The 23,212-nt window shown below is 52.3% G+C and overlaps 2 non-coding genes across 2 annotated transcripts in view; both read right to left on the bottom strand.

The window, feature by feature from the left end:
* Window positions 1-128, bottom strand: part of LOC136587271 (28S ribosomal RNA) — a 4,347-nt gene extending 4,219 nt beyond the window's left edge. The window contains exon 1 of the ribosomal RNA XR_010787456.1: window positions 1-128. This exon is cut by the window's left edge and continues 4,219 nt beyond it. This is a non-coding gene — a ribosomal RNA (28S ribosomal RNA).
* Window positions 129-525: 397 nt separating this feature from the next.
* Window positions 526-679, bottom strand: LOC136587257 (5.8S ribosomal RNA). The gene has a single exon (XR_010787444.1). It is a non-coding gene; the product is annotated as a 5.8S ribosomal RNA (ribosomal RNA).
* Window positions 680-23,212: the final 22,533 nt, after the last annotated feature.

Here is a 23,212-nt window from a genome sequence, read left to right as displayed (position 1 = left end):
GGGCGGGGTTTCGGCGCTGGGCTCTTCCCTCTTCACTCGCCATTACTGAGGGAATCCTGGTTAGTTTCTTTTCCTCCGCTTAGTAATATGCTTAAATTCAGTGGGTTGCCACGTCTGATCTGAGGTCTGAGTCGAGGGGGAGGCGGGTGGGCGAGCGGCGGCACCCGGGGAAGGAGACAGGCAGAGGGGGGCTGGCCAAGAGCCCCTCTCTCCCCCGACACCCGCGGGCGACAGCCATCCCACCACCGCTCTCCGGACCCACACCGACTGGCCTCGGGGGGCAGCCCAGTGGTTACCATGGACAGCCTCTCGCGAGGGGGGGGGGGCGCTTCGAGGGCGCCGGAGAGAGCGTCTGGCCTTAGGGGGACGAAAGGGTGCGGCCAGGGAGAGCGAGAGCGGCGGCGGCGGGGAGAGGCCGCCTCGACGACCAGACCCACACGCGCGCGCCTCCTCTCTCCGCTGCTGCTGGCGGACCCTTGCGATGGCCCCAGCCGCACCGCCCGGAGGCAACGATCGAAGGGGGAGCGACCCTCAGACAGGCGTAGCCCCGGGAGGAACCCGAGGCCGCAAGGTGCGTTCGAAGTGTCAATGATCAATGTGTCCTGCAATTCACACTAATTCTCGCAGCTAGCTGTGTTCTTCATCGACACGCGAGCCGAGTGATCCACCGCTAAGAGTCGCGTGTTTTTCGACTCTCAGGCCTGAGGGAGAGACGCCCTAGGCGGCGCGTCTCGATCCCCTCGTCCTGTCGTACCTTCCCCGTGGGGGGCGTACGGAGTTCTGTCGTGCACCTTCACCGCAAGCATCTCCTTTTTTCCCTTCCCCAGGTCCACGTGATGCTGGGTTCAGGGGGCCCTGTCGTCCCGGCGTCCGGCCCGCCCTGCCGACACCCTCACCCCGCCGTCGCGGTTGGAGCGGAGTGACGGCGGACGGGACAACGGCACTTTAAATCTTCGCGCGGACGCACCCCACTCCTCTCTCCTGGCTGATTGGTACCGGGATCGGCCTTGTGTTCGCGGCGGGAGGGGTGACGGTACCGACGCCGGCGCTTCTCCCCCCCCCCCCCCCCGCGCGCCAGCAGCGGGTTCACCTCGGCGCCCCCCGCCTGGCCCTCCCCGCCGGGAGAGGCCTTTCTGCCGGGGTCAACGCCTGTGGAGTCGATTGCCGGATGGGACTCCCGCCATGGGACGGCATCTGCGTGGGTTGCGGACTCGGGCTCCGGGGGACGCCCCTCGGGCCTGGCAGAGTCTCTCGCTCTTGGTATCTCGGTAATGATCCTTCCGCAGGATCACCTACGGAAACCTTGTTACGACTTTTACTTCCTCTAGATAGTCAAGTTTGATCGTCTTCTCGGCGCTCCGCCGGGGCCGATCCGAGGACCTCACTAAACCATTCAATCGGTAGTAGCGACGGGCGGTGTGTACAAAGGGCAGGGACTTAATCAACGCGAGCTTATGACCCGCACTTACTGGGAATTCCTCGTTCATGGGGAATAATTGCAATCTCCGATCCCTATCACGAACGGGTTTCAGCGGGTTACCCGCACCTGTCGGCGAAGGGTAGTCACACGTTGGTCCGTTCAGTGTAGCGCGCGTGCAGCCCCGGACATCTAAGGGCATCACAGACCTGTTACTGCTCGATCTCGCGTGGCTGAAAGCCACTTGTCCCTCTAAGAAGCTGGACGCAGACCGCCGGGGATCGCGTAGCTAGTTAGCATGGGGGAGTCTTGTTCGTTATCGGAATTAACCAGACAAATCGCTCCACCAACTAAGAACGGCCATGCACCACCACCCACAGAATCGAGAAAGAGCTATCAATCTGTCAATCCTTTCCGTGTGTCAGGGTAAAATTCTAAGTATAGCACCAATCGGGCCCACCCCACTTGCCCTGCTGCCGGCGGTAAAGAAGAAAACACCACACGGAGGTCTGGTATCGTTCCTCACACGGGGACATGACTGCGCTGCCCCTTTATTACAGATTACATGAGATCTTATACCCTTTGGTCTCATCACTACCAATGGGTGATGGGCTCATTGGCTAAAATTCACAGCATAACCATATATGGGAAGTCCGGATTTCCGGCCTGAGACAGTGAAAGTTATGTACGTAGTTGAACAGTCTTCATCTAGATATGGCGCTTCTGGGAAAACGGCCAAGCACACGGCCTTGTGTCTGGTTCTTCTTTGCTGTACATTTTGTCTTCGCCTGGCAAGGCCTTTGGAATATCTGGTATAAGGCGAAGTATTACGTTTTTTCATAGAGTTAGTACATATGAGAATAAAGTTAGTATACATATAAAAAGAAAGGCACATAACTATATCTATATAAATGTATATATTCCAGTGTTTTCTTTTCTACCTACAAGGATATATATATTTCCTTCTCAAACCCCCCTAAAAACTTAATACGGAGACCAAGCACCAGGCCTCGCACTCTCCCTCGGTCGCCTCTCCCTTGCGTCAGGGTTTCCCCACTGCCCGTAAGTCCCTACTCCTAGGAGGGGGGGATCCCTACCTCACCTCAGAAGGAGGCCATGGATTCCCTGGGCTTATTTCCGGGCATCCATACTCTCTATCTGTACAAGTTAACACCCCACAGGCTGTGCCCTCGCTCGAACCTAAGGTCTTCTGCACTATCCCTAGGCAAATGGGAAGTCCACTGACAGTCCATCTTAGGAGACCGGGGTAGGCATAGTACTAGTACATTTCTCCATTCTTCTGGTAACATACGTGGTTGGCATTATTGGAACTGGCTCTTCATCTTTTTTCAAACAAGGGAAATTTTGGTGTCACATTATCCAGTCCCTTACTCATACTCTTTTTGATCAAAGGGATAATACACATACAGGAAGTTACATACCCCACCTCTTTCTGCTAAAATCATATCCAGGGCCACTCTATTTTAGAACGCCATGGATGCAGTGGGCCCTAACTGGTCAGCTAACCCTTGCAAAGCAAGGTGTAGTTTACAAACCTCTGCTGATTGTAATAGATATAATTCATCCAATCTACATTATTATTAACAGTGACAATAGCAAATAAGGACTCAAAACCTGCTTTAACCTGATCTCTAGAATTAAATTAATCTCGCACCCCCTTGGCACTCCTATTGCATCTATGTATACATGTGGATCAAAGTTACCACCTGGAGTGTCAACGTCTCTCTTAGCACGATGCAGTGTTGGATTCTCACCCTCAGTGTAGTCTTCATATTGCACATTTGATTGTATTAATTTGTTCTGAAACAGGGGGCTAGTGTACAGTAGTCAAAGGTGTGTGTTAGAGGAATTATACCACATTATTGCATGTAAAGGATATGCAGGATCATTCGTTTTTTTCAGTGCGAAGTGTGGATCCAAGTGGGCTTTCCTTCGAGCTTGACTGCAGTTGGGGTGGTGAACAACATCTGGTAGGGACATTCAAACAGGGTTTGTCTCTCAAACTTTTCCACATAGACCCTGTCACCTGATTTCAGATTGTGACACTCATCTGTAGGACCTGGGAGAAAAGCAGAGACTGCAGAATGGATTACCAACAATTCCTTGGAGAGGCCTATGACAAAATTAACAAGAAAATCATTCCCCAAACTCTGATACTGTGGCATGTACCCTCCGGAGAAAAGAAAAACTAATGAAAGACACTCAATTCAAGATTTACCCATTTTCTTCATTGCCTTTTGTATCTACTTTCCCACTACTCCGCGGATGGTAGGGTATGTGAAAAGCCTGGAATATACCCAAAGCAGATATGATGTATTGCATTATTTCACCTGTGAAGTGTGTACCTTTGTTTGACTCAATCACTTCCGGTGCCCCATATCTGCAGATTACCTCATTCATGAGCTTCTATGCGGTTACCTGCTTATTTACTTTGGTAACAGGGTAGGTCTCCAACCTGAAAAGACATCAACAACAACAAGCACATATTCATGCTTCCCAACAAGTGGGAGCTGAGTGTAGCCAATTTGCAATCCCTGAAATGGGTAGAGTGGTCTAGGCAAGTGTTATGTGGCAAATTTTACTTCTGCCCTGTTGCGTACGGCAAAGATCATGCAAAATTGGACAAATGATGCAGCAGCTACAGAAAACCCAGGAGCCACCCGTCCTTGTTCAAGCGTCGACATCATTGCTGCTTTAAGAGGTGCGTCTTTCCTTGCATCAGCTGGGCCATCATGGGGCACAGGGACCGTGGTAGGCAAGTGCTGTTGACTGTTCACCATATGCCGTCCCTTTTTAGTCCATTTCTTCCTTGCTGGCTTGTAACTGTAAAGTCCTTAGTATATCAAAGTCCAAAGTTTTTATCAAAGTCCAAGTTTTTATCAAAGTCCAATTTTTTTATCAAAGTCCAAGTTCATATCAAAGTCCAAGGTTTAGTCAAAGTCCAAAGTTATTGTTAAATTCTTCTTTTCTTCCACAGCTTGAGGGCCGCTGCTTTTGCTGTGTGGTCTGTGATGGCGTTGCCTCTTGCTTCTCCGGTGTAGGAATTGGTGTGAGCTTTCCACCTTGTCAGGTAGAAGTAGAGCCTCCGTGAGGCTCTGCACCACTGCATCATTCTTAATTGGCTGTCCTGCTGAGGTAAAAAAACTGTCTGGCCTTCCATGTTGGGCCGTAATCATGAGCTATGCCAAATGCATACCGGGAGTCAGTGTAAATGTTTGCCGTCTTACCTTTGGCCACTCTACACGCCTCAGCGAGGGCCTTTAGTTCCGCTTCTTGTGCTGCGACATGCGGAGGCATTCTGCTTTTAGGACATCTTGTTGCGTAACCACTGCATATCCAGTGTGGAGTCGTCAATCACCCTGGTACCATCTATAAAAAACAACTCAAAATATGCATTATTAACAAAGGCTTTCAGTAACTTTTTAAAACTTAAATTTTCTTGTTGCATCAATGCTGGACAATCGGGCTGATATTCTATTTCAAATAGATCAGAACCTTGTTGCAGAAAAATTTAAAAATGTAAAAATGGCTTGCAAAAAATTTAAAAATGGCTGATTTGCAATACCTAGATCACTTATGCCTTCTCCCCCCCCCCCCTTTGAACCAGGGTACTCAATTGGAACAAGAGTACCCGGTTTCAAGGTAGTATAACATTGTAAAAAGATTTGATGGATGCAGATAAGGCCTGTAAAATGCTAGCACCAATAACAGAGACATGAGTTACATCAGGGCAGAATAATCTACAAACACCTATTAATATTTGAAATGGGATATTCCTTTAAGCAAATTCATTATTAGTCTGATCCTGCCTGCAATGTCTTATCAAAATTGAGAGAGAAAAAAAAACAAAAAAAAAAACTTTTACTAGCTGCTCAAGATTCTCACCCCCTCCCTTGTGGAAAAGAGGGATGACCCACATTACGTACTATTACATCATCTAGCTCCACCCCCTCGATATTGGCTCCTTGCGTCTTTTTTCACAGCTTCATTTCAGCTTAACAGTCTAAGCATCCACACCACAACCAAGCAAAGTCCCATGCATGGGGGGGGACCTCCATCCCTAGTCAATATCTGCATCACACATCCCACATTCATCACAGCCTGAGCACTGGGCATTAACTCTCATCCATCCATGCGCTCAAGTCTGCCCCGTCACCCCCCATTGAAGGTGTACCAGTACATACAGATGCACAGACAAAAAAAGTTTGACAAACAAACATACATCAGTTGAAAAACATTGAGGTGAGTGCTATAATGTTATAAAGTACATGATTCTATTGAGATGAGATTGTGAATGAGCGCTATCTTTGACAAATTATGTGGAAAAAATTTGCTGAGTGACTGAGACATTCTATCTTTCTTATGTACTGAAACTATTATACCCTGTATTAAACGCTGAAGTATTTTAGTTTCTGTGACCCTGAGATTGGAGTGAAATCTGAAAGCCCCCACCTTTGTAAAACCAACTGTTATCTCTCCGAATATGAAACACAGACTGAATAAGTTGTTTTAGCTTAACTGTTGCCTGCATTTGAACTCATAATTAACACATATGCTGGGACCTTACAACATTCATTTTCAACCCCTGTATAAGTAAGAATATATCTTAGAAATTGCTATATTTCCTGCCTACTAAGACAGTATAATTAATTAAATTCATTTCAAGCCTCCATTCCATTTAAGCAAGCAAAGATATTATCCAGGGTCATTATTTCATTCTCTCTGCTTTGTTATCGCTTGACCTTGAAAACTAAACACAAGCTGCAGCTTTACGTAAACAATCTTTCTCATCTAAAAGCAAGCTCAGTTAACCATTTGCACACATATATACATCTATATCTACCTAGTATTATACACCTTTAAACAAATAATGTGTATATACTTAACTTTCTCTGACTGTCTCTCTCTCCTCCTCACTCCAGCACTTTCTAGCAAACCTTGGTCTTTTAAGGCACGCTTCTTGGTCCTAAAGACCTCCTAGTCACCATACTGTAATCTACCGTGCGGGTCCTTGTTACACATTTTCATAAATTTTCTTACATTTTACAGATTGGGATTCTCCTCCACCAATTCATCCGCACGGCGGCAGCCCTTGAGGGGCTCTGTCTTCTTTAATAAGATCTTACACATATCAGAACAACAACAACAACAATAATAATAACACGCTCCATATAATGCATCTCTCTTAATTCCAAATTGTCAGGCCCTTATATACTGGCAAAACAACCGAAGGTCTCTTCTCCTATGGAACCAGCCTCACAGAATGCATCTCTCTGAAATCAAATCGTTAGCCCCATATATAAGGCAAAACAACCGAGAGTCCCTTCTCCTATGAAGCCTGTCTCACAAAATACATCCCTCTTAAATTCAAATTGTTAGCCCCTTATATACTGGAAAAACAACCGAGGGTCCCTTCTCTTATGAAACCTGTCTCACAAAATGCATCCCTCTCAATTTTCAAATTGTTAGCCCCTTATATACTGTAAAAACAACCGAGGGTCCCTTCTCTTGTGAGACTAAATGAAAAGAAAGAAAAAAAAATTCTGCAGATACAACAAACAACCTTCACTATCGTTAAAACACTACGGACTTCAAAGTACAAATAGACTACAGACTAGTTTCTGGTTGAGCGATTGGTGTGCATATCACGGTCAGTGGTCCATGACGGCAAACCCGAAGCCCACACGAGTTACCGTGTAGAACTCTTAACCCAACCCGTCCGGTCACAAAACACAGATAGTCCCTCCTGCTGCAAGACTCGCAGTGTAAAACACAACATAAATATATGCTGGTCTTACCTGGAGTTCTGTGAGTTGATCAGGCTCGGTTTGCAGCAGAACGGCTTCTCCGTGGCGTGGATCCGGACGGACAGGGCTGCACGGCTCCGGTTTTGTCGCCCCAGTTGGTTGCGCCAAATTGTCAGGGTAAAATTCTAAGTATAGCACCAATCAGGCCCACCCCATTTGCGCCGCTGCCGGCGGTAAAGAAGAAAACACCACACGGAGGTCTGGTATCGTTCCTCACACGGGGACATGACTGCGCTGCCCCTTTATTACAGATTACATGAGATCTTATACCCTTTGGTCTCATCACTACCAATGGGTGATGGGCTCATTGGCTAAAATTCACAGCATAACCATATATAGGAAGTCCGGATTTCCGGCCTGAGACAGTGAAAGTTATGTACGTAGTTGAACAGTCTTCATCTAGATATGGCGCTTCTGGGAAATGGCCAAGCACACGGCCTTGTGTCTGGTTCTTCTTTGCTGTACATTTTGTCTTCGCCTGGCAAGGCCTTTGGAATATTTGGTATAAGGCGAAGTATTACGTTTTTTCATAGAGTTAGTACATATGAGAATAAAGTTAGTATACATATAAAAAGAAAGGCACATAACTATATCTATATAAATGTACATATTCCAGTGTTTTCTTTTCTACCTACAAGGATATATATATTTCCTTCTCACGTGTCCGGGCCGGGTGAGGTTTCCCGTGTTGAGTCAAATTAAGCCGCAGGCTCCACTCCTGGTGGTGCCCTTCCGTCAATTCCTTTAAGTTTCAGCTTTGCAACCATACTCCCCCCGGAACCCAAAGACTTTGGTTTCCCGGAGGCTGCTCGGCGGGTCATGGGAATAACGCCGCCGGATTGCCAGTCGGCATAGTTTATGGTCGGAACTACGACGGTATCTGATCGTCTTCGAACCTCCGACTTTCGTTCTTGATTAATGAAAACATTCTTGGCAAATCCTTTCGCTTTGGTTCGTCTTGCGCCGGTCCAAGAATTTCACCTCTAGCAGCACAATACGAATGCCCCCGGCCGTCCCTCTTAATCATGGCCCCAGTTCCGAAAACCAACAAAATAGAACCAGGGTCCTATTCCATTATTCCTAGCTGAAGCATACAGGCGACCGGCCTGCTTTGAACACTCAAATTTTTTCAAAGTAAACGCTTCGGGCACGCCGGGACACTCAGTCAAGAGCATCGGAGGGGCGCCGAGAGGCAGGGGCTGGGACAGGCGGTAAGCTCGCTTCGCGGCGGACCGCCAGCTTGATCCCAAGATCCAACTACGAGCTTTTTAACTCTTTTTATTTATAAAATTACCAAACATTACAAAGAAAACTGGTCATACATTTTTCCTGACATCATAACTAACAAAAGGCTAAGAGTAACTGCATAAAGTGTTCTTTTTGTCCTCTTCTTGTGTCCTCTCCATGGTATCCTGTTCTGGAGCGTCAGCCGTGTCTTCACCTTTTCCTTGGCATGCCCCCGTGCAGAAACGCGTGTGGAGGGAAGAAAAGGAAGAAAGAAAAGAACTTGTAACACCACTCATCATAACACACATAAACCCTTAAGGGAGGGAGGAAATGCCCTGCGGCAGCTACCCCTATGTCGGGTCCGCCCCTCACACCCACAGAAGAAACCCATATATACATATATATAGAAAACCAAAATTATATATACAGAATTTTTTTTCCCCACACACCTATGCCAAAAACAGGACCAACCCAAAAGGGAAGGAGAAGAAAAACCAGCAAAACAAAAGAAAAGGTTCCCCGCCCCCCCCCCCCCCTCCCCATAAAGTCATATACACCAGAAAAACCATGGTATTTCATTTCCTGAACATAACCTTACAGAAAAGACTTCCATGAAAAACATACATTACCCCCTTTGTGGCTCCAGGGCAGATGTCTGAAAACCCTATGCACACATACCTGCTTTGGGAAAACAAAATTCTGTTATGTGCAAGAAAGGGGGATAACAGCCCTCCACCAGGGAGGAGAGAGCAGGGAACCTAAGGCACCGGAAACTGGAAACCCCTCCACCTCCCATCCGGCGTGCCTCGGTCCCCTGACTCCCTGGAGTGCAACTTTACCAGGTCACCAAGGATGTCCCTACATACTGTGTCTATAGGGAGGACTTTCTGCCGAGTCAAAACTAAACATATTGCGTGCCACATGTAATACCTAACCACTAGTCTAACTAGGTATAACGTGCAGCGGTCCTTACCCTCCAGGTATCTTAATGCGCCATACGCCCACTCAGGGTAGTGAGAAGGATACATATATATCCTTGTAGGTAGAAAAGAAAACACTGGAATATATACATTTACATAGATATAGTTATATGCCTTTCTTTTTATGTATACTAACTTTATTCTCATTTGTACTAACTCTATGAAAAAACTTAATACGTCGCCTTATACCAGATATGCCAAAGGCCATGCCAAGCGAAGACAAAATGTATTTTAAACACAGCAAAGAAGAATGTCCAAAGGAACCAGACGAAGGATGAAGGTTAAAGTGGAGAGATACGAAGAATGCGTGCTTGAGCCGCTTTCTTAGAATTGAGTGGGTGATTCTTTGCACTGGAGTTAATTGAATACGTGATTTTCTGTACATAAGCCAGAGGCGCCATATCAAGATAACGACTGTTTTCACTGTCTCAGGCCGGAAATCCGGACTTCCCATATATGGTTATGAGCCCATCACCCATACCTAGTGATGAGACAAAGGGTATAAGATCTCATGTAATCTGTAATAAAGCACGACGGCGAAGCGCAGTCATGTCCCGTGTGAGGAACGATACCAGACCTCCGTGTGGTGTTTCTTTCTTTACGGCCGGCAGCGGGGCAAGTGGGGTGGGCCTGATTGGTGCTGTACTTAGAATATTACCCTGACAGTAGGAGAGGGCAGCTAGCCGAGGCTAGTCGATAGAAGCCCCCACCTGTTTGTAAACCTCTGTATTAAAGGGGCAATCGAGCAGACAATGCTCCATGGTCTCCTCTAAGGAGGCGCATTGCTCGCGGGCACAGAATCTGTTGTCCGCGTTTCTGTACTTCAGATTGTCCCTTACATACAACTTCCCATGGAAGGAGCGCCAGGCCAGATCCCAAAACTTCTGTGGGACCCGTGTTGAATTCAAAAGCAGCAACCCCCCCCCCCCTCCATGTCAGTTTCAGAACCGGAGCAATGTAAGCCGGGAGGTGTCCGTGTGGCGTGCGGAAATCCTTCACACACCCTCCAGTCTCCCATTCCTGAAAGAAAGGCCCAAACCATCCCTTGGAGGAGACTACCCACCAAGGAGCCCTTCCTGTACACCAGATGTTGGCCATGTTGATTTTAAGAAAAGTGTTTTCCAGAAACACCACTGGGTTTACCATAGCCAAACCCCCAAGTCTCCTTGGTCGATATGTGATCTCCCATTTGACTAGGTTCAATCTGTTACCCCATAGCGGTTGGAAAAACAGGCTGTAGACCCGTGTCCAGAAAGGCTCTGGCAAGATGCAGACACTGCCCAAATAAATTAGAAAAGGCAGCAAGAAGGTTTTGACAAGGCTCACCCTTTCTCTCATAGTAACATAGTATGTAAGGCTGAATGAAGACAATGTCCATCTAGTCCAGCCTGTCTATCCTACTATGTTGAACCAGAGGAAGGCAAAAAAAACCAAGGCCAGAAGCCAATTAGCCCTTTTGGGGAAAAAATTCCTTCCCGACTCCCTAATGGCAATCAGATTGTTCCCTGGATCAACCCCTAATAGTTCCTACCTTCCTATATAACCGGATTGACACTTAACCTAAGATTTATATCCTGTAATATCCTTCTTCTCCAGAAAGACATCAAGTCCCCTTTTAAACTCCTCTATGGATTTTGCCATCACCACTTCCTCCGGTAGAGAGTTCCACAGTCTAACTGCTCTTACAGTAAAGAATCCCCTTCTATGTTGGTGATGAAACCTACTTTCCTCTAATCGTAGCGGATGTCCTCTTGTTACCGTCATGGTCCTGGGTGTAAACAGATCACGGGAGAGATCCTTGTATTGTCCCCTCGTGTACTTATACATGGTTATTTGGTCGCCTCTTAGGGCGCCCACCCACTGGCGATTTTTTTTTCTTTGCGTTTTGCGTTTTTCCTGCAGAGCCATTAGAATTGAATGTACTCCTGTCCACTGGCGTTTTGCGTTGCGTTGCGTTTTTTAACATAGGAACTGTCAGTTGCATATGTGTCCTTTTTTTTCTCCTAATGCACCCATGAAAGTCAATGGAAATTAATGGAAAAGCCGCGAAAACGCTGCGAAAATGCGGCAAAAAACGCCGCGAAAATCGCAAACACCAGTGGGTGGGCGCCCTTAACCTTCTTTTTTCTAGAGTAAATAGTCCCAATTTGGATAGCCTCTCTGGGTATTCCAGTCCTGTCATTCCATTTAGTAGTTTAGTTGTCCTTCTTTGAACCCCCTCAAGCACTGTGACATCTTTCCTGAGCACCGGTGACCAGAATTGTACGCAGTATTCCATGGGAGGCCTGACAAGTGCCTTATATAATGGAAGGATAATGTTCTCGTCCTTCACCCCTATACCTCTTTTAATGCACCCCAAGACTTTATTTGCCTTTGCAGCAGCTGACTGGCATTGGTTACTCCAGTTTAGTCTATTATCCACTAATACCCCCAGATCCTTTTCCATATCACTTTTCCCCAGCGGTACCCCATTAAGTGAATATTTGTGACATCCGTTTCTCCTGCTCATGTGCATAGTCTTACATTTTTCAACATTGAACTTCATTTGCCATTTTTCTGCCCAAGCCCCCAGCTTATCCAGGTCCGTTTGTAGCCGCACATTGTCCTCCGTTCCATTAATTATATTGTATAATTTTGTGTCATCTGCAAATATTAATATTTTGCTGTGCAGCCCCTCTATCAGGTCATTGATAAATATGTTGAACAGAGTGGGGCCTAATACTGAACCCTGTGGCACCCCGCTAGCGACTGTGGTCCAATCAGAGTACGAACCATTTATTACCACCCTCTGCTTTTTATCATTGAGCCAATTTTTTACCCACTTACAAACGTTTTCGCCCAGTCCGAGCTGCCTCATTTTGTATATTAGCCTATTATGTGGCACGGTGTCAAAGGCTTTAGAGAAGTACAGATATACAAGATCAATAGATTCTCCCTGGTCCAGCTTAGAGCTTACTTCATCGTAGAAACTGATCAGATTTGTCTGACATGAGCGACCCTTCATGAATCCATGCTGGTGAGGAGTTATTCCATTATTCTCCTTAAGGTACTCATCGATGGCGTCTCTCAAAATCCCCTCGAACATTTTTCCCGTTACTGAAGTGAGACTTACTGGCCTGTAGTTACCAGGCTCACTTTTGCTCCCCTTTTTGTAAATTGGAACCACGTTGGCAATGCGCCAATCCAATGGTACTACACCGGTCTTGATAGTGTCCAGAAATATTAGGTATAGCGGCCTAGCTATCTCGTCACTTAGTTCCCTTAGTATCCTTGGGCGTAATCCATCTGGGCCCCGCGATTTATCAATTTTAGTTTTCTTTAGACGCTTCCGCACCTCCTCCTGTGTTAGGTATGAGATATTTTGTGAGGGGTTCGTTTTATTTCCCTGCATCTCGTGTGGCATTTCTCAGGGACAAAGACCATCCCTTCCACTGATCGACCTTCTGGCTGACACCCTTCAGTCTACCTTCCCAATTTTTGGTGGGGTAATCACCCTGGTCGAAATGGATGCCCAACATTTTGGCGCTCTCCTGGGGAGCTGGGAGGGTGTCCAGGAGCCTAAAATCAGGAGCTCCCTCTCCCAGCCAGAGACTCACACTTTTCCCAGTTGACTTGGGATCCGGAGGCCTCCGAATACCTGACCACCTCCGACACCACGGCCTCTACCTCCCCCTGGGAAGAGACGAAAATCGTGACATCATCAGCGTAGGCCACCACCTTCAAGGCCGGACCCGGCCCAACCAGACCCGCCCTGACCCCCACCAACGGTCCGCTACCCAACCGCCTTGGGAAGGGGTCGATTGCGAACACGTATAGTAGGGGGCTCCAGGGACAGCCCTGGCGGACACCGGACCCCACCAAAAAGGGGCGCCCAACCCAACCGTTCACGAGCAGGAAACTCTCGGCCCCTCTATACAAAATCTTTAGCCAATCCACAAACCCCTCAGGCAGACCATAGCGCAGAAGGACCATCCAGAGATACTCGTGGTTGACCCTGTCAAATGCCTTTCTCTGATCCCGGGACAAGAGAAACCCCCTCCAGTTTCCAGCCCTACTCTGTTCCACGGCCTTCCGGACACAACAGACAGCACCTAAAGTGCTTCGGCCAGGGACAGAGCAATGCTGGTCCGCTGAAAGGAGGTTCGGCGCAAACCGTACAAGCCGGTTGAAAAGAATCTTGGCCAGAACCTTCCTGTCCGTGTTGAGAAGAGCTATGGGCCTCCAATTCTCGATACGGGATGAATCTTTACCCTTTGACAGGACAATCAGGGCTGACTTCCTCATCGACTCCGGCAGGCTGCCCGAGGATAGGCAGTTGTTATAAATCTCGGTCAAGAGGGGAACCAACTGCTCCTTAAAAGTCTTATAGAGCTCAGACATTAAGCCGTCTTGACCTGGCGTTTTCATGGGCCGAAGCCCATCAAAGGCCAGTTTAGCTTCCTCTACCCTGATAGGTTCTGTCAAAACATGCAACCCGGGGACCACCCCCTCCTCCGAGATGGTTTCGGTCAGGAAGCTAGAGACTCCATCTTTGTCCAGATCCTTCTCTGCCAGGAGCTCCGAGTAGAAGGATCTGACGATTTCCAGAATCTCTGAACTGGACCTCTTCAGGGATCCTGTACCATCTATCAGTCCCGTTACTAACTTACTTCTCACTGACATCTTACAGTTCCTGTAGGGGTCGGGCGAGGGGAACTTCCCGAAATCCCTCTCCAGAATCAAAAGATGCGTGCCTATCATACTGACAACTCCTAAGCAGAGATTTCACTCTGGTGACTTCCGCACGGTCACCCCCAGTGGAGACGAGTTTCTCTAGACTCCTCCTCAGGCCCTGGTACACTCGGTACAAGGTCAGGGACCTGAGGCTGGATAGCTCACGGAAGAATTTCACCGCTCTCTTTTTGAAGACCTCCCACCACTCTGACTTACTACTGCAGAGGCCCATGAGTGGAGTCTGGCTCTGAAGGAAATCCTCGAAGTACTGTCTCACCGCTTCTTCTTCCAAGAGGGCCGGATTCAGCTTCCATAACCCTCTTCCCGCCTGAGGAGTTTCTGAAACATTCAGAGAAAAGGAAATCAAACAGTGATCGGAGAATTCCACCTCGACCACCTCGAGAGGCGAGGAGATGGCCTCCTCCTTAACATAAACCCTATCTATTCTAGACCTACAGCTACCTCGATGATATGTGAACACCGTGCCGCCTGAGGTGCCTCGAACGTGGACATCCTCCAGGCGGGCCTCACTCACTATGCTATTCAATGCGACGCTGTCATAGGCCAACCTGTCTCTGGCGCCTCCCCTATCTGAGGGCCTCGTGACGTTATTGAAGTCCCCGCCAAAGACCACCAGTCGACCTGAAAAAAGATAGGGTTTAATCCTTGTGAAGAGATCCTTCCTCTCGAACTTGGATTGAGGGCTATAGATGTTGATGAGCCGGAACTCCCATTTCTACTTCAATCACTCGTCGGCATGTGACATTTGCAGTCTTAAAAAGGACTGCCACCCCGCTATACGGCTCGGCCGCAAGAGACCTGTAGGATGGTCCGTGCCTCCACTCTCTCTTTGCCTTATGCTGCAATCCGAGGTCAGTTAACCTGGTCTCTTGCAAAAACAAAATGTCGGCTTCAACGCGGCCGAGAAAATCAAAGGCCATAAATCTTGCCGTATCAGACATTATGCTGGCAACATTAAGACTTGCCAGCGTCAACGGGGAGAGTGCCGCCATAAAGAGTGATTAAATTAGACGGCCTTCCTTTTCCCACCTCCCTCCACCAAAACTGTGTCCCCGACTCCCTCCACCCCCCTTTTGAGGCACACCGACACATCCATCCCTACCTCCTGCCTTCCACCTTTTGAGGATGGGTCATCTTTGCCTTGGGGTTCCCTATCCCCACCACCCTCGGGAGAGACCGACACCACCGACGGGGGGGGGGGGGGGGGAAGGGCCGCATCACGCTCTTCCCGGGCCCTGTGCGCCACTTGTTTTTGGCGCCAGTGAGGCAGGATTTACCCCTTCCCCGTCCACTGAGGCGGGCAAGCGTGAGCCTGTCTCGCTGACATTCTCCAGGGCCCGAAAGCGGTTAGACTCCTCCATGGGGGAGCCAGTCACGCTTTCCTTTGGCATTTGGGATTTTGGTTTAGCTAAGGAGGAAGGCCCGGCCCTCCTCCGACGCCTCTTTTTTTTGTTCTGTACCCAATCCTGTCCACCCTCATCCACCCTCATCCACACTGTCATCTGGATGGGAACTTGCAGGGTCGGAAACCGCCTCCTCCGCCTCTAATCTCCTAACCTCCTCGTTCAGCTCACTCTCCTGCAGAGGTCTCGCAGGAGTCTCAGAAACTAGACGCCCTTTGGGCGCGAGGCGCAGGGTCATCCTCCCTGGTGGAGGCGGAGCCCTCGCACCCGCACGGGCTACCCTGCGCTTTTCGCGACTAACTGGGCGGTGTCTGCTTTCACTCACTGAACCCCCTTGGCCAGTGCCTCCGCTTGTCTCCTCCCCTGCAGAGAACCCGAAAACCGGGGTCACCACCGTGGGCGGGGCAGCGTCAGCCCGAGCCAGAGGGCAGCGGCTGAACGGGTGACCAGTCTCACCACACAGGTGACACCTAATTATCTGGCACGATGCGGCAGTATGGCCTATCCCCCACACCGAGCGCAGACCACGGTCTTACAGGCCGCACTGGAGTGGGGTCGCCGCACCGGTGACAGACTTTCGGCTGCCCCTGGTAGAAGGCTAAAATCCTGTCCCTCCCCAGGTATGCAGAGGAGGGTATATGAGAAACTGAGAGACCTGATCTGTTCAACTTCACCATGAACGACCATGCGCCTGACCAAATGCCATGCTCATCTCTTATCTTAGAGCCGTATCCTAAAACTGTACCGTATCTGGCCAACCACGTGTGGATTACGTGGCAAGAAAGGGACTCATTACGGGTGAGTATTGTCACTTTCTTGGTGGTGTCCTGGCGGGACACTGCCTCCACCCTAAAGTCCCGCCAGACGGGCTGGTCTTTCATCAGCGTGTAATTTGACCAGAAGAGCTCCAGCCCCTCTGGCTTTACAAAGCTGACGTCAAACTCTTTAGTGGTGTGGGGATGTATCAAGGCGAAGATGTCCTCCACCTTGAAACTCATCTCAAGGAGCAGCTCAACAACTGTCCCCCTCAATGGACACGCCTCACTGTCGACCCATACAAGATGAGCCACATTCCTCCTCCCAGTATTCTGCCCGTTTGTAGGGAGTGACCAGCCTCCCACATCCTCTCGGAAAGCCGATAACCCAAATTGCCTCACCCATGGGTTCGTGTCGACCCGCACCCCCCTACTGTGATGAAGGGGTCACCCCGCTGTAGTCCGTCGAGGAGGATGCGGCTTGGGTCTGAACTAGCGCCCCCAGACAAGGGACCCACCGCTCCCCCAGAGACTACCCCAGCATAACTGCGGGTGCCGGGAGTCACCGGGGGAGCCGACGGACCCACCACAGGCGCTGCCACCCCTCCCTCACTCACACCAGCCCCACTCATACCTGCATTAACCTTTTCTGTACTCGCCCTCCGCACACTCTCTGTTTTCTTTCCTTTACCCTCCGACCCCCCCCCCCCCTTAGTACTCACCTCCACACATACCTCCGAAACCACCCCCTTCCCCCCAGCATTCACTTCCACATTCACCCCCACATCCAACGTGGCCTCCCCTGCCGCCCCTTCCGCAGCGTTCCCCTGGGTAGACAGCACGGGAGCAGGCTGTCCGGCTGCTGCTGCACTACTGACCAGAGGGCAGAAGACCAACACTTCTTGATTTTTCTTACCCCCACTTTTCTTCTTTATTTTGTAGTCCTCTTCTGGGAGGTCATTTCCGAACATTAACCGGGTGACATCTTTTATTGGAGCCTCTATGGATTGGATACATGACATCAGGTAGCCGCCTGTACCTCCACCAACTTCCATGTCAGAAGCAGATTCCAACCCCTCCCTTTCCGGGCTCCGCTGCCGGGGGGTTAGGCTTGCGTCTGAATCTGCTTCTTCTTGCGGCACCGCTGCCGCACCTTCCTTATTGCAAGGTGGCACCGCCGCCACCTCGCACGCCTCATCTTGGAGCACCGCTGCCCCACCAACTTGGACCACACTGGCCACCTCTTCTTGTGGTGTCCTGGAACCACAGCCTGCCTTACGGGGCACCGCCGCCCCATCTTTCTTCAGGACCACCTCCTTTTGTGGCTCCGTAGCCTTTCCTATATCTTTGGAGGCTGACTTGTTGCTGCCCTCCACTTTACTTGGTGAGGCCAAGCCGCCCCGTGGCGCCGCCGCCACGCTTACTTCTGGGGCCTTGACCCCCTGCGACACCGCTGTCGCACTCTCCCGCTTGGCCACGCCCCCACGTGACACCGCCGTCACGCCTGCTTGTGGGGCCATGCCCCCTGGTGACACCGCTGCCACGTCCTTCCGCGGGGCAACGCCTACCTTGGTGCCGCCGCAACGCTGACCTGTGGGGCCACGCCCCTGATGATGTCACTCCGTCTGCTTGCGGGGCCACGCCCCCTCGTGACACCGCTGGCGACATCACCACGCCCGCCCCTGGGGCCACGCCTCCTCTAGACGCCGCTGGTGACGTCTTCTTCACGCCCGCCCATGGGGCCACGCCCCCTTGCGATGATGCCGTTGTTTTGGGCTTTTCCACTGGTTGTGGAGTCGCTGCCACACCTGATGTTTCCTTATCAGCTGAACCCACCCTGTAGAGGACCACAGAGCACTTGGTGACACCCTCTTTGGATCCTCTCCTGGGCTTCTCATCTGCTTGGCTTGGAGACTGTAAAGTTGTTTCTCCTGCCTCTTGTGCTTTATCCTGTAAGGTACCAGCGGGGTTACCCTCCTCCCCATACCCACTCCTGGATGGTGGTACAAACAACCGGGGTTGCATTATCGGGGCCCGTATCTGGCTCACCTCCTTTTGCTGTGTCTTCCCCTGCCTCCCCGGGGCGTCCGTAGTTGTGGCGCCCTGTGGTGATGGTGGGGGGCCAACCTTAACATCAGCGTTGTCCTCACTCCCAGAACCGCTTTCTGATCCGGAAGACTGGTTGGGACTGCTTCTTCAGGCTGCTCCTCCGCTCCCTGTGGTAAGCTCTGCCATGTCTGGCTGACTTAGTTCTATTGCTGCTTGGCTGTCCGGACTCACCGAAATTTCTGGGACCAGTAGCTTTCCTCCATCCCTGGCTGGTCCCCCCCAGGAGATGGTGGCTGCTCCGGGTTGGAGCTCCACTCCCTAGTCCTTGGTTTCTCCCTCTAGGCCTGTGAGGAGCAGCAGAAACTGACCTCCTCCCTCGCTGCAGTCTGCTCAGGCACTGGCTGATCACGCCTCCCGGAACCAGCAGCTGCAATTACCGTGGCTGCTGGCACCAGACTTGCCCTCCAATGGATCCTCGTTAAAGGATTTAAAGTGTGCTCATTCCAATTACAGGGCGTCGAAAGAGTCCTGTATTGTTATTTTTCGTCACTACCTCCCCGAGTCGGGAGTGGGTAATTTGCACACCTGCTGCCTTCCTTGGATGTGGTAGCCATTTCTCAGGCTCCCTCTACGGAATCGAACCCTGCTTCCCCGTTACCCGTGGTCACCATGGTAGGCGCAGAAAGTACCATCGAAAGTTGATAGGGCAGACGTCCGAATGGATCGTCACCGCCACGGGAGGGCGGTGTGATCTGCCCGAGGTTATCTAGAGTCGCCAAGGCGGCCGGGCGTGCCGCGCGGCCCGGAGGGGAGGACCCCCGCCTGGTGCGTGACACCCCCTTGGCGGGTGCCCGTGGACCGCCACGGGCCACACCCGGATTGGTTTTGGTCTGATAAATGCACGCATCCCTGGGGGTCAGCACTCGTTGGCATGTATTAGCTCTAGAATTACCACAGTTATCCGAGTAACTGGTTTGGAGCGATCAAAGGAACCATAACTGATTTAATGAGCCATTCGCAGTTTCACTGTACCGGCCGTGTGTACTTACACGTGCATGGCTTAATCTTTGAGACAAGCATATGCTACTGGCAGGATCAACCAGGTAGCCGCCGAGGGGAACCGACGGGGACCAGTCCTCTGTATACCTCTCACTCCCTCTCTCGGAGGATTGCTGCCCGAGGCGCACATGCCTCGGGCGGCTGGGGGTGGAAGGGCTCCACCCCCCGCGGGAAAGGGGACACGCGTAGGCGCCCGGACGCGGGAGCGTTGACCCAGGGCTTCCCTCCGTCGAGGGGGTAGCCCGGAAAAGGAGCGAGACCGATCGGCGGGGATGCATCACCCCCTCCTGTCTCGCTCTCTGGGAACAACGCATTGTCTGCGGGCCGCCGTCCCCTATCCCCGCTCTGGACCGCCCGCCTCAGCCGAAGCCCGAGGGGACAGGCGGAGGTCCTACGCGCTCGGGAAAACCGTCACCAAACAAAGGGAGCCGCGCCGCTCTCGGCCGCCCTGAGGCGGGAGAGCCCGGATTGTTCTCTCTTGGCATCGACCCCCGACGCCATCGCACGGCGCCTGGGAAAGGGCTGCACCCCTGCGCCACGCGTCCCCCGGAGTACTCTCCCCGCAGGGGGCTCCGCGAGGTACCTTGACGCAGAGTCGCTCACCTTCTTCCGCCTCGGACCGTCTGTGCGAAGCCAACCTCCTCGTGGGAGGGTAGTCGGAATGAGGTCGCCTGCCCTCACGCCCGCAGAAGGGACCCGGGGCGGGACTTTGGATGGCCCCCCGACCGGACGGTCGTGGGGGCCCGGGGGATGGGAGAGACACCCGCGCGTCCCTTCCCCATCGTCAAGAGCCGTATGCCGGCGGGTGAACCTGCTCACCGGAGTTTGCCTGGGGCGTGGGGGAGCTGTGCCCTTGAGGTCCTTCCCCGGACGGGGGGGGGGCGGCAAGGGTCCCCCGGCCGTGCCGGCTCTCCCGTTGACCCCCTCTCTCGCATGGGATGGTGTGCGGAAGGGGCAGCTGCCTCCGCCTCGGCCCAGCATTTCGGAGGGGGGTCGCCCGGGCGGCCAGCCTGTCGGCCCAGCGGCCTGGACAGGCGGAGTGGGGACTCTTGCGCTCAGTGACTCTGCCCCAGTGGGGGGTGGCGGTGGCAGAGGGGAGGCTGCGGTGCTTTGACTTCGATTGCGTGTGGTCCGCACTCCTTCTCGGCACATTGAGAAACAGTCACTTTGTCAAAGACCGCACACCGCTCTTTCCCATATACCCCGACAAGGTGTCCGTCCTGACGTTTTGCGAGGCCTTATTTTACCGCCGTCGGCGCTATCAGGGAAAACAGGCCTGCTCCTTCCTGGAACCGTGGTTCGGCCCGGAGGGCCCAGGATTACCCTCATACCGGTTCTCACAACCTGCATTGACACTCGGCTCAGCCCCGGCAGCTGCAGCTCCCGCCGGCCCGGCCAGCCGGGTCCGCCCCCCTGGCCGGCGACTGGAGCATTTGGACTTTGTCATTTTTTTCCCCAAGACTCGTCTCTACCAATTACCGTGGACTTCAGCAGGGGCTGCCGCGAGCTGTGCCCGGCCTCCTGGGGGTCCCGCCTGCCCGCGCAGGCAGCTAGGACAGGGTTTTCAGCAAAGGCTGGGAGGCGCTCTCAGGGGGGGCTCCACTGCCCCCCCCCTAGGTGGCTTCGTGCACCTTCTGAACGTGGTGCCCGGCCGCTCGGAGAGCGGGGTCTGCCCGGGCAGCCAGCCTGTCGGCCCCGCGGCCTGGACAGGCGGAGTGGGGACAAGCCTAGGCTACCAGCAGGATCAACCGGGTAGCCGCCGTGGGGAACGACGGGGATGTCTCGCGCCATCACGGACCACCGTCCTCCGTGTCTCTCTTTCTCTCTCAGAGAGTGGCCGCACGAGGCGCACGGGCCTCGAGCGGCGTGAGGCGAAAGGCCCCCCTGGGAGGGCTCCACCCCACAGGAAGGTAACGCGCCCTCGCGCGTTTGCACAGTCAGCCTCTGCCTCGGCCCGGCATCTCAGAGGGGGGTCGCGCGGGCAGCCAGCCAGCCTGTTGGCCCCGCGGCCTGGACAGGCGGAGTGGAGACTCTTGCGCTTGATGACTCTGCTCCAAGGAAGGTGGCAGAGGGGAGGTGTTAAGAAAATTGTAGATCAATGTATCAGTTAATTGTTCTTTTATTGCATTGTAGACTAGAAATAGGGAGGTGGCAGAGGGGAGGCCGCGGTGCTTTGACTTTGAGCGGTCCCCACTCCTTCTCAGCACTCTGAGAAATAGTCACTTTGTCAAAGACCGCACACAGCTCTTTCCCATATGCCCTGACAAGGTGTTCGTCCTGACGTTTTGCGAGGCCTTATTTTAACGCCGTCGGCGCTATTGGGGGAAACAGGCCCGCTCCTTCCGCCTTCCTGGAACCGTGGCTCGGCCTGGAGCGTTTTTTCCAAGATTCGTCTCTGCCAACTGCCGTGGATTTCAGCAGGGGCTGCCACGGGCTATGCCAGCCTCCTGGGGGTCCTGCCCTGCAACACCAGAGGCTCAGGCAGGGTTTTGAGCCACCACTGGTAGGTGCACTCAGGAGCCCTCAACAGCTGCCCAGGCCACTTCTGCAGCCAGCACACTGCTGCCAACCACCTGCTCTCCTTCACCTTCCACCCCACCTGCATACATCTGCCGGGGGTGCTTTTTTGACTTGCCTCATATTGGCACATTAGCAAATGCTAAGGGGAAATCTCCAGAGTCATGCCGACCTCCTGGAACTCCAGCCCGGTCTGGAGCTACTTGTTTCTCCCCTTCCCGGTTCTCAGGGATTTTCGGACTTAGTCATTTTTCAAGATTTGTCTCTGCCCACTGCCAAGAGCTTCAGCAGGGGCTGCCGTGGGCTCTTCCCAGCCTCCTGGGGGTCCTGACCTGCAACACCGGAGGCTCAGGCAGGGTTTTGAGCCACCACTGGTAGGTGCACTCGGGGGGCCCTCCGCAGCTGCCCAGGCCACCTCTGCAGCCAGCACACTGCTGCCAACAACCCGCTCTCCATCACCTTCCACCCCGCCTGCATACATCTGCCGGGGATGCTTTTTTGACTTGCCCCATTTTGGCACATTAGCAAATGCTAAGGGGAAAACCTGCAGAGTCATGCCAACCTCCTGGTACTCCAGACCGGCCTGGAGCACTCGGTTTCCCCCCTTCCCGGTTCTCAGGGATTTTCGGACTTAGTCCTTTTTCCAGACGTGTCTCTACCCACTGTCATGGACTTCAGCAGGGGCTGCCGCGGGCTCTTCCCAGCCTCCTGGGGGTCCTGGCCTGCAACCCCCGGAGGCTCTGGCAGGGTTTTGAGCCACCACTGGTAGGTGCACTTAGAGGGCCCTCCGCAGCCGCCCAGGCCACTTCTGCAGCCAGCACACTGCTGCCAACAACCCGCTCTCCATCACCTTCCAGCCTGCCTGCATACATCTCCCGGGGGTGCTTTTTTGCCCGCGATAGCCCCCGCTGAAGTCCATAGTCATTTTCAAGACTCGTCTCTGCCAAATGCCAACTCCGTGTGGGACCCCCAGGAGGCCGGGCACAGCCCACGGCAGCCCCCGCTGAAGTCCATGGCATTTGGCAGAGACGAGTTTGAAAAATGACTGTCAGAAATTCCCTGAGAACCGGGAAGAGGAGAAACTAGTAGCTCCCGGCCGGGCTGGAGTTCCAGGAGGTCGGCATGACTCTGGAGGTTTTCCCCTTAGCATTTGCTAATGTGCCAAAATGGGGCACAAGTCAAAAAAGCACCCCCGGGAGATGTATGCAGGCGGGCTGGAAGGTGATGGAGAGCGGGTGGTTGG

This window comes from Eleutherodactylus coqui, chromosome 12, assembly GCF_035609145.1.
Source record: "Eleutherodactylus coqui strain aEleCoq1 chromosome 12, aEleCoq1.hap1, whole genome shotgun sequence".
Taxonomy (NCBI): Eukaryota; Metazoa; Chordata; class Amphibia; order Anura; family Eleutherodactylidae; genus Eleutherodactylus; species Eleutherodactylus coqui.
The sequence above is the reverse complement of the archived record's forward strand: the minus strand, read 5'-3'. Positions and strand labels throughout refer to the sequence as shown.